Source organism: Hylobates moloch, unplaced genomic scaffold (genome assembly GCF_009828535.3).
Source record: "Hylobates moloch isolate HMO894 unplaced genomic scaffold, HMol_V3 SCAFFOLD_20, whole genome shotgun sequence".
NCBI classification, from domain to species: domain Eukaryota; kingdom Metazoa; phylum Chordata; class Mammalia; order Primates; family Hylobatidae; genus Hylobates; species Hylobates moloch.
Genome location: NW_026652295.1, coordinates 26783074 through 26792008, shown reverse-complemented (window position 1 = coordinate 26792008; position 8935 = coordinate 26783074). Strand labels below are relative to the sequence as shown.

At 39.5% G+C, this 8935-nt stretch overlaps 1 non-coding gene and 1 pseudogene across 1 annotated transcript; one reads left to right on the top strand and one right to left on the bottom strand.

The window, feature by feature from the left end:
• The first annotated feature begins 4812 nt into the window (after positions 1-4812).
• Positions 4813-5303, top strand: LOC116459876 (probable ribosome biogenesis protein RLP24; annotated as a pseudogene).
• Positions 5304-7933: 2630 nt separating this feature from the next.
• TRNAM-CAU (transfer RNA methionine (anticodon CAU)) lies at positions 7934-8005 on the bottom strand. The gene has a single exon. It is a non-coding gene; the product is annotated as a tRNA-Met (tRNA).
• Between the last annotated feature and the right edge of the window lie 930 nt (positions 8006-8935).

The window sequence follows — 8935 nt, the reverse complement described above, 5'->3', positions numbered from 1 at the left end:
AATGACTAATATTTGACTCCCGCATACCGAGGCATTCTGCAGCAAGGTCAAAAACAATGTGTGTAGCATGAATAACCCCTCATAAGGATGCTTATCTAACTTCCCCGGTGGCCATGGGTTTTGCAAGACAGTCTGAGGTGTGATCAGCTGTTCATATTTTACCCTAAAAGCTTGCTATAGAAAGGATACTTTCTGCAGGGTGATTGCAGGGATCCACCCTCTCAGGCTGCAGCCCAAGATGTGGTTTCTGTTTGTAAGTCTTTATTAAATGTTTCTTTCTGAGAAATTGGATTTGTCAAACTTTGTTTGGCCTCTCAGCTCCCTGGGCCTTTGGAGGTTGCTTTGCCTATACCTGCTCATAGTGGAAAACCATTCGAGTGGCTTCTGGATCCTTGTAGCTTGCTACCATCATTTATTTTTTTTATTTTTTTATTTTTTATTGAGACGGAGTCTCACTCTGTCGCCAGGCTGGAGTGCAGTGGTGCCATCTTGGCTCACTACAATCTCCGCCTCCCTGGTTCAAGGGATTCTCCTGCCTCAGCCTCTTGAGTAGCTGGGATTACAGGAGCATGCCACCACACCCAGCTAATTTTTTTTGTATTTTTAGTTGAGGTGGGTTTTCACCATGTTGACCAGGATGGTCACGATCTCCTGACCTTGTGATCCACCTGCCTCGGTCCCCCAAAGTGCCACAATCATTCTTTTGAACATGTTCTTATTTTCTGCATAACAAGTTGTTCCAGACTTAATTTGCATCTACCCTGCCCCAGCCCAAAATTCAGTCATTTCTCAGTAATTTCCTGATTTCTTTCAGTGGGGAAGAGTATTAGAGAGGAATATCCGGGGGCATAGTGTACTAACTGCTTCTATGATATCTGCTTCTTGGTCCTTTTAATGGAAACACCTAGGAAATACATGTGCATGTATACACATATAATCATATGTACTTACACATGTGCATGTGCATATATATATATATATGTGCATGTATTCATGCCCATACAAATACATATACATATTTTAGAAATCATGAGCTCGGCTGGGCGAGGTGGCTTACGCCTTTAATCTCAGCACTTTGGGAAGCCAAGGCAGATGGATCACCAGAGCTCAGGAGCTCGAGACCAGCCTAGGCAACACAGTGAAACCTCGCCTCTACTAAAATACAAAAAATTAGGTGAGCGCGGTGGCATGTGCCTGTAATTCCAGCTACTCGGGAGGCTGAGGCAGGATAATCGCTTGAACCTGGGAGGCGGGGGTTGCAGTGAGCCGAGATCGCGCCACTGCACTCCAGCCTGGGGGACAGAGACTCTGTCTCCAAAAAAAAAAAATAATAATAATAATAAAATAATTTAAAAAAATAAAAATAAAAAAATCATGAGCTCACATCCATACCTCCCATTTCAATCCATTCATCTCTTCAGCATTCTTTCTTACATTCTCCCATTCTATATTTGTATGTGTCCCTTTTTCCACATTGAGACCCCTAATTCCAACAAGATTAGCATATTTACTCACCTGCTTTATCATATAATACATGTACAATAGTTTTGGAATCGCTTTGCCCGTCTACTAACAAAAACTATCCATTAAAAGAGGTTCAGTAGGTGGTTGTAACAACTAACCAAATAAATAAATAGAGTTAAAGATTTGTTTGCATTTCTCCATACACACACCCCTGTCTCCTTACCATCCTCACTCTCTTGGCCAAAGAGTGAAGGTGTACTGTCAAATGCCCTGTCCACAAATTATGTTCTTTTCCTTTCCATGTAGTCATACTATGGAATAAAATTGAGTTCATTTGCTTTAACTTGCTTTCAACCTTAGTTTTCTCCACTCCCCATCCTTACTTAACATTAGTTTTTGAAAATGTAGGTTGGCCGGGCACGGTGGCTCATGCCTGTAATCCCAGCACTTTGGGAGGCTGAGGTGGGTGGATCACCTGAGGTCAGGAGTTCAAGACCAGCCTGGCCAATATGGTGACACCTCATCTGTGTTAAAAATACAAAAACTAGCCGGGTGAGGTGACACGTGCCTGTGACCCCAGCTGCTCTGGAGGCTGAGGCAAGAGAATCATTTGAACCTGAGAGGCGGAGTTTGCAGTGAACCCGTATCACTCCACTGCACTCCAGCGTGGGTGACACAGTCAGACTCTGTCTCAAAAAAAAAAAAAAAAAAAAAAAAGAGAAAAAAAAAGGTAAAACATTCACACGCTTTCAAAAGTTAAAGGCCTAACAAAAGGTAAACTCAGGGAAGTGGCCTCCCATATCCCTTGCACTCTGTTTCCCCCAAGTCTCCTACCACCACCACCATTTTAGGTAACTGTTAGCGGTGGAGGGTGTGCAGGTTCTGGCGTCTTAACCGAAGAATTGGACAAAACTCGCAAACAAAGCAATGAAGGAATTAAGGGTTTTATTGAAAATGAAAGTACACTCCACAGTGTGGGAGTGGGCCTGAACCTAGGGGCTCAAAGGCCCCATTACAGAATTTTCAGGAGTTTAACCCCTAGAGAATTCTTTTTTTTTTTTTTTGAGACGGAGTCTCGCTCTGTCACCCAGGCTGGAGTGCAGTGGCGCGATCTTGGCTCACTGCAAGCTCCGCCTCCCGGGTTCAAGCCATTCTCCTGCCTCAGCTTCCGGAGTAGCTGGGACTACAGGCGCCTGCCACCGCGCCCGGCTAATTTTTTTGTATTCTTAGTAGAGACGGGGTTTCACCGTGATCTCGATCTCCTGACCTTGTGATCCACCCGCCTCGGCCTCCCAAAGTGCTGGGATTACAGGCATGAGCCACCGCACCCGGCCACCCCTAGAGAATTCTATTTGTTACTTCAGAAGACCCTATGTAAACGGAGAGGATGAGGTAAAGTTACAAAGTCATTTACAGCATATGCCCTATGGAGAGGATATTTCCTGTTATAGCTGAAGTATGAATTGGCCTTATGTTCCCTGCCTCCAGACCTTATTTTCCTGTCTCATTTCCTCCCTGAGAGATGTGATCCCCGTAAATCTTTATGGGAGGCAGAGGGACTGATGGTCTTTTTTCTGTAACTGCTTCATGCTACCTTGGGGCGTAGTCCCTACCTATTGTGGATCATGGAACTCTCTCTCTGTTCTGTCTAGTGGAGGCAAGGTAGCTTCTTGATGGCCAGGGGTGGTGTCTTCACATGGAGGTGGCTGGAACCTTTGTTTCATGATCATCTGAAGCTTGATGGTTTCTAAGCAAGAGGAAATGAATTTGGTAAAAAGATTTAATGGGAACTTAAGGGGGGGATGCCTATGCTCTCAGGAATGTTTGTTATAGAGATTTGCAGGAGAAAAAACAAAACCTGGTTTGTTCTAGAATCTATGTGTTTCCTAAAAGTCTTAGCAGAAGTGACTCCATTTTGGTTTGGTTTGGTTTGCTGGGGCCTAGTGCATGAGCCTAGTCCGAAACAATGGCCTTCCAGAATTTTGTTAAAAAATTTCCCCTTTTTGGTCAGGGTCTCAGTTAGGTGAGAGTGTAACCAAAATTAGGGCCTTAGTGCCACTCTCAGTTACCATCATTTTGGGCTTCTGGTCTCAGCACATCATTCATAGGTTAAGGGGTCCTCATGGTTGCACATTTCCTTCAGCTCTTGTTATTCCAGTTGAAGAGAGACCATTTGACATTCTAGAGATGGCTACATGTAAGCATTTAAAACTTTTGAGGGAGTGCAGTGCACCAGGGAGACTATTATTATGACTATTGGAAGGATGATACCAAGAGTTTGGAGTGTGCTCCTTACCCAAGGTCCCCATAAACCAAACCTCTTAAAATGAAATAGATCAAAGGATCAGCTAGATAAAGAATTTACTCACTTAGCAATTTCTTTGTCAATCCTCTACCACTGAATTTCTGTAATCTTCATTTGATGTATTTCTCCACAGGCCACAAGTGCCAGCAGCTGCACAGATACTTCTCTGTTTAGCCAATTCTATCATAACTTTCACAAGAGAATTTAGAGTCTATTGTGTAACTATAGCCTTTACAGTACAATTTTCTATAGAACCTATTGTGAGGGATATATTTCTAATCATTGTTTCTTTTTCTTTAAACCATGGAAAAAGGACCTAACAAATGATGCCTTTTTAGAAGAATGAAGGCCTTCTGGCAATGTTCTCTTTAACCCATGATGTGGGTTAAGAGGAGTGAACCAATGTTTTGTTTTTGATTATGAGGCAAAGCATGTACCTTTAAAGTTTCTTACCTACATTGGGCCTTCATCTTTTATCTATCAAAGTATAAGTTTACCCATTTAAAAAGCTGGTTACAAACTCCTTCACGAGTAAGAGTATACACCATAAGTGCACATAACAGACACCTTTTCCACTTATATTTTTTTGTAGAGGCATAAGCAAGAAAAAATATTCAAAGATAAGTTTCACGACAGTAGAAGTCTTAATCTGTGAACTTGAGAAAAGCTGTTCACAGTAAGGATGCCATTCTCTTCTTGGGAGAAATTTCTCTGGTTAGTTTTACCTTAAGGATTCCAGTGGGTACACAGCTCCAAGAGCTTGGAGGGACCCTTCTCAGTTGTGAGATTATGAACTCAAAGTTCAAGGTCCCAAAGTTTTGTTGTAGTGTGAATGGCAAGAACAGTCTTTCTCTGATGCTTCTAGAAGATTCAAATCATAAAAAGCTTTCTTTGCCTGTTGAAAATACACTGTAGTAATCTACTGTTATAACATCAGCCCTCTTGCATAGGAAACCTTTTATACAACCAGAAAACATGCACTGAAAATAACAAATGAGCTCTCAAGCTTGGTGTTTAGTTGGTAGGGACCACGTAGGTTCAACATGTGTATCGGAAAGTGTTATTTCTGTTCAGGGCCCATCTACCCTGGTCACAGCATGATGTTCGTCCACAACGATTGCAAGGTGTTCAGATTTTGTAAATCTAAATGTCATAAAAACTTTAAACAGAAGTGCAGTCCTCGCAAAGCTAGGTGGATCAAAGCATTCCAGAATGCAGCTGGTAAAGAGCTTATAGTGGATAATTCATTTGAATTTGAAAAAGGTAGAAATGAACCTAGCAAATACCAGCGAAGCTATGGAATAAAACTATTGATGCAATGAAGCAAATTGAAGAAATCAAACAGAAATGCCAAGCTAAATTTATAATGAACAGATTGAATAAAAATAAAGAGCTACAGAAAGTTCAGGATACCAAATAAGTCAAGTAAAACATCCATCTTATTCAAGCCCCTCTTACAGGCAAAGAGAAGTAGTTGGAAGAGAAAATGGTACAGCAGTTACAAGAGGATGTAGACATGGAAAATGCTTCTTAAAAATCTCTGTAACCATTTCTTTTATGTACATTTGAAAATGTCCTTTACAGACTTGGAACTGCTAAATTATTAGTTTATTTTTTACATAAGGTCACTTAAATGAAAAGTGATTAAAACATATCTTTCCTACATTGCCATCTGAAAAACATCAGATATTACAAATGTTAGATTGCATCTCAGTGTTAAATCTTCACTGATAGATGTACGTATGTAAATCATGAAAATTCTACTTCTAAGTATAGAAGTGAATTGTGGATGTAAAATGGTTATGCTATTTGGATAATGGCACTAGGCAGCATTTGTATAACAACTAATGGCAAAAATTCATGGCTAGTGACATATAAAATAAAATATTCTTTGCAATAAAATATTCCCTTTATTAATGTTATAGCAGGGGGGATACAACAAGGAACTAACAATTTGTATGACAGTGTCAAATGTTATTTTGATTTTAGGATTTCCTGTTTTGGTTTATTTGCATCTTAGAAGAGCATAATGACATTGTTTGATGAAGCCTAATTATTCTGGACTGTTTTGACCTGGTTTAACCCTTCTGATAGGTAGTTGTGGATGTTGGGGATGAGAACTGAATAATCTTTGCCTGGAGTGACACTATACTCTAGAATTTCCATTTTGGAGAATACTCAGTTCTAACTTGTGATTCCTGGTAGAACAAACTTTATTTTTCTAGCCTAGCAATGTTCTAGAAGCAGAGGAATCCCAGTGCCTTTTAAAAGTTATTATATGGTTTTCTTTTAAAAAGCTCCTGTTTTTGGAAAGTAGAATTTATGGGTATAACATCTGTTCATTATTTGCACATAAAATAAAACCGTTTAAAAAGAAAAAATAAACAGAAAAAGAAAATAACAAATGAATAAAATTCCTTTATAAAATGTTTAAATGGGTGACCACGTGACCAAATGTATCTGAAGCTTTGTTTTCCCAGGAATATGGCATCAAGCATTGGTTATAAACTATTTTAAACAATTTCAGTATTCGCTGGTTTAACATGAAATTATTTTCTTGATATTTAATTGTTTGTTTTACTTGGGTTAGTAGCTTTATACAAGAAAATTTGGTTGTTTCTGCAGTTTACAATAACTTAACATAACTATAATTAATAGCTTATACTATTTTAGAAATCCCATACAATTTTGAAATATATATTAGTATTATTCACAAAAATATAGCCTAAAGAAGATTGAGCATCATTTTGGCAATCCCATGTACCTAAACGTGTCAAATAATCCTGTTTACCTCTCTTTACCTCTCTTTTCTGGACACTTTAGGGGCCCGCTGAAGTATTCAAAAAGCCAGGTTCCAGGGAAGAGATTTTTGAAACCAATGTTTGATTTTGGGGATTCCAGATTACCATAAGTTATTTATTTTGACAAAATGATGACTCAGAAATTTTAAAGAAGGAAAAACCTTTTATAACCCTTTTGAATTTAGTCAGCATGTTCACACAGAGAACCTCTTCTGTTAAAAAAAAATGTAAAACATTCACATGGTTTAAAAAGTTAAAGGTATAACAAAAGGTAAACTCAGAGACGTGGCCTCCCATATCCCTTACACTCCATTTCCCTCAAGTCTCTTACCACCATTTTAGGTAACCAGATTCACTGTTTTCTGGTTTATCTTCACTATGCTTTCTTTTCAGAAAGAAAAACAGGTATGTGTATGTTTTCTTAATTCCCCTTCCTTCTTGAAAAAAGGTAGCCTACTATAACATTCATTTGCACTTTCTTTACTTAACTCTATCTCCTAGAAATTATATCTTTTTTGCAGCCCCATAGCGCTTCCTCTTTGAGTCCATGTTACAGTTTATTCAACCAATCTCTTATGCCTGGACATTTAAAGTTAGTTAAAATGCTTCTAGAAGGTAAGCAGACAAAATAAAGATTATTGGTCTTCTGAGTTTGCCCATGGAATTCTGATTCACAAAATGCTTTAAATGTACCCCTATGTTTTCCACCATTTACATTTTTAAAAAAAATCTATCCAAGTAGAATCAACCATTTTACATTTAACTTCATTGTTGCTTCTCTTTCTTATAATATTCCATGTGTCTAGTTTCCATAAGTATGGAAGGAGGAGGGTATAAAAGATGTCTTTTGGCCATTGTAACAGATAGCTTTAGAGAAGAATTCACAGTACACTAAATGAATTTAATAAATCATGCATAGAAATGAACAAAAGAGCAAAAGAAGCAGGAGGGCTCCCATAGAAGCAAAAAGACAATAACGATTTACAATAACCAATGGTCTCAGGCAAAAGTCAGTAACAGTGTTTTGCCTTCGAGTGCAAGAAAATATAAAATTATATTCAACCTCAGTGTATTTTCTCTTCACTGGAAGATAGGTAATTTGTTGGGAGTAAACATGGGAATTGTCACCTCCTCTTCCTAAGTAAGATATGCCTTTCCTCTGAAATGAGTGAGAAAGGAATTATGCAAACATTTGGAGAAAGGAGAAGGAAAATGCTGAAGACATATCTAAAAGTGAGATACAGTCTCTGAAAAGACTTTTAACAGAGGGAGAGAGATAATATATATAATACATATTTAGAGGCCATCTTCTCCCCACAACTGTGGAAGGTAATTCCTCAAGAAATAGAAAAGCACCCCTCGTTAGCAGAGGATGGTTTCGATCCATCGACCTCTGGGTTATGGGCCCAGCACGCTTCCGCTGCGCCACTCTGCTGGCGGAGGGCGGTTCTCACTCTTCGTATTTATCATGTAAGTGATCAGCCATTTTTGTTACACTGCTCTACATCTTTCTGTTTTTCTTTCACTGTTTCTTTCCCGGTGTTTCTTTTTTCTTCTTGGCCTCTTAAGATCAGCTCACTCTAGAACCAGTTGATTCCAACAATCCCCTTCAAGTTGCGAGTTGCCTTTCCCAAATCTACCAAACATGCTTCAAAACCTGACATTTCTTTCTTCAAGAGCTGCTTTGGGCTCAGGAGCAGAAACAGGAGAAAGTCGAACAAAGCCCTCAGAAGCCCTTACTTAGAATCGAAGAAGACATTAAGTCAGACTTACTCTCCTTAGAGAGAAAGTATATTAGCCAGTTCGCTTGTTTCCTGTCCCCAATAAAATTTCTTTCCCAACACTATAAGTATTTTTGCATATTGACCTAACGCCCTTTGCAGCTTTCCGGGCACCTGGTGTACCTGCGCAGCCCCGCCTTACCCCCACCCCTATCCCTGCCGTTGAATTCATGAAAAGGGGCTTCCTACCCCAACCCTTTGGTGTTATGTTTGCGGACAGCTTTCACTCTCAGCGAATCTGGGCTTTCCCAGCCAAGGGCCCAAACAGAGACCTTTGATGCTCCTTCATCCTGTGCTATGTCAACAAAGTCCCTTCTGAAACTTTTATTTTGCTCTTTTCACCAACTTGCTTTTCCCGTTTTTTCAGAGTTTCTCTGTCTTCAGGAAAGCCTTGTGTTTCCAGTTCCAGGTCAGGCATAGGATTGGTGGCCATTACTCTCCAGCAATTTCATTTATGTTTTCTTTTTTTTTTTCTTTTCTAAAAAGACAGGCTGAGACACTGAGGCAGATATACTGGGGTTAGGAAGATGTCCCAGAATAAGAGCATGAGAAAGCAGGCTGGAATGGTTCATGTGGACAAGATG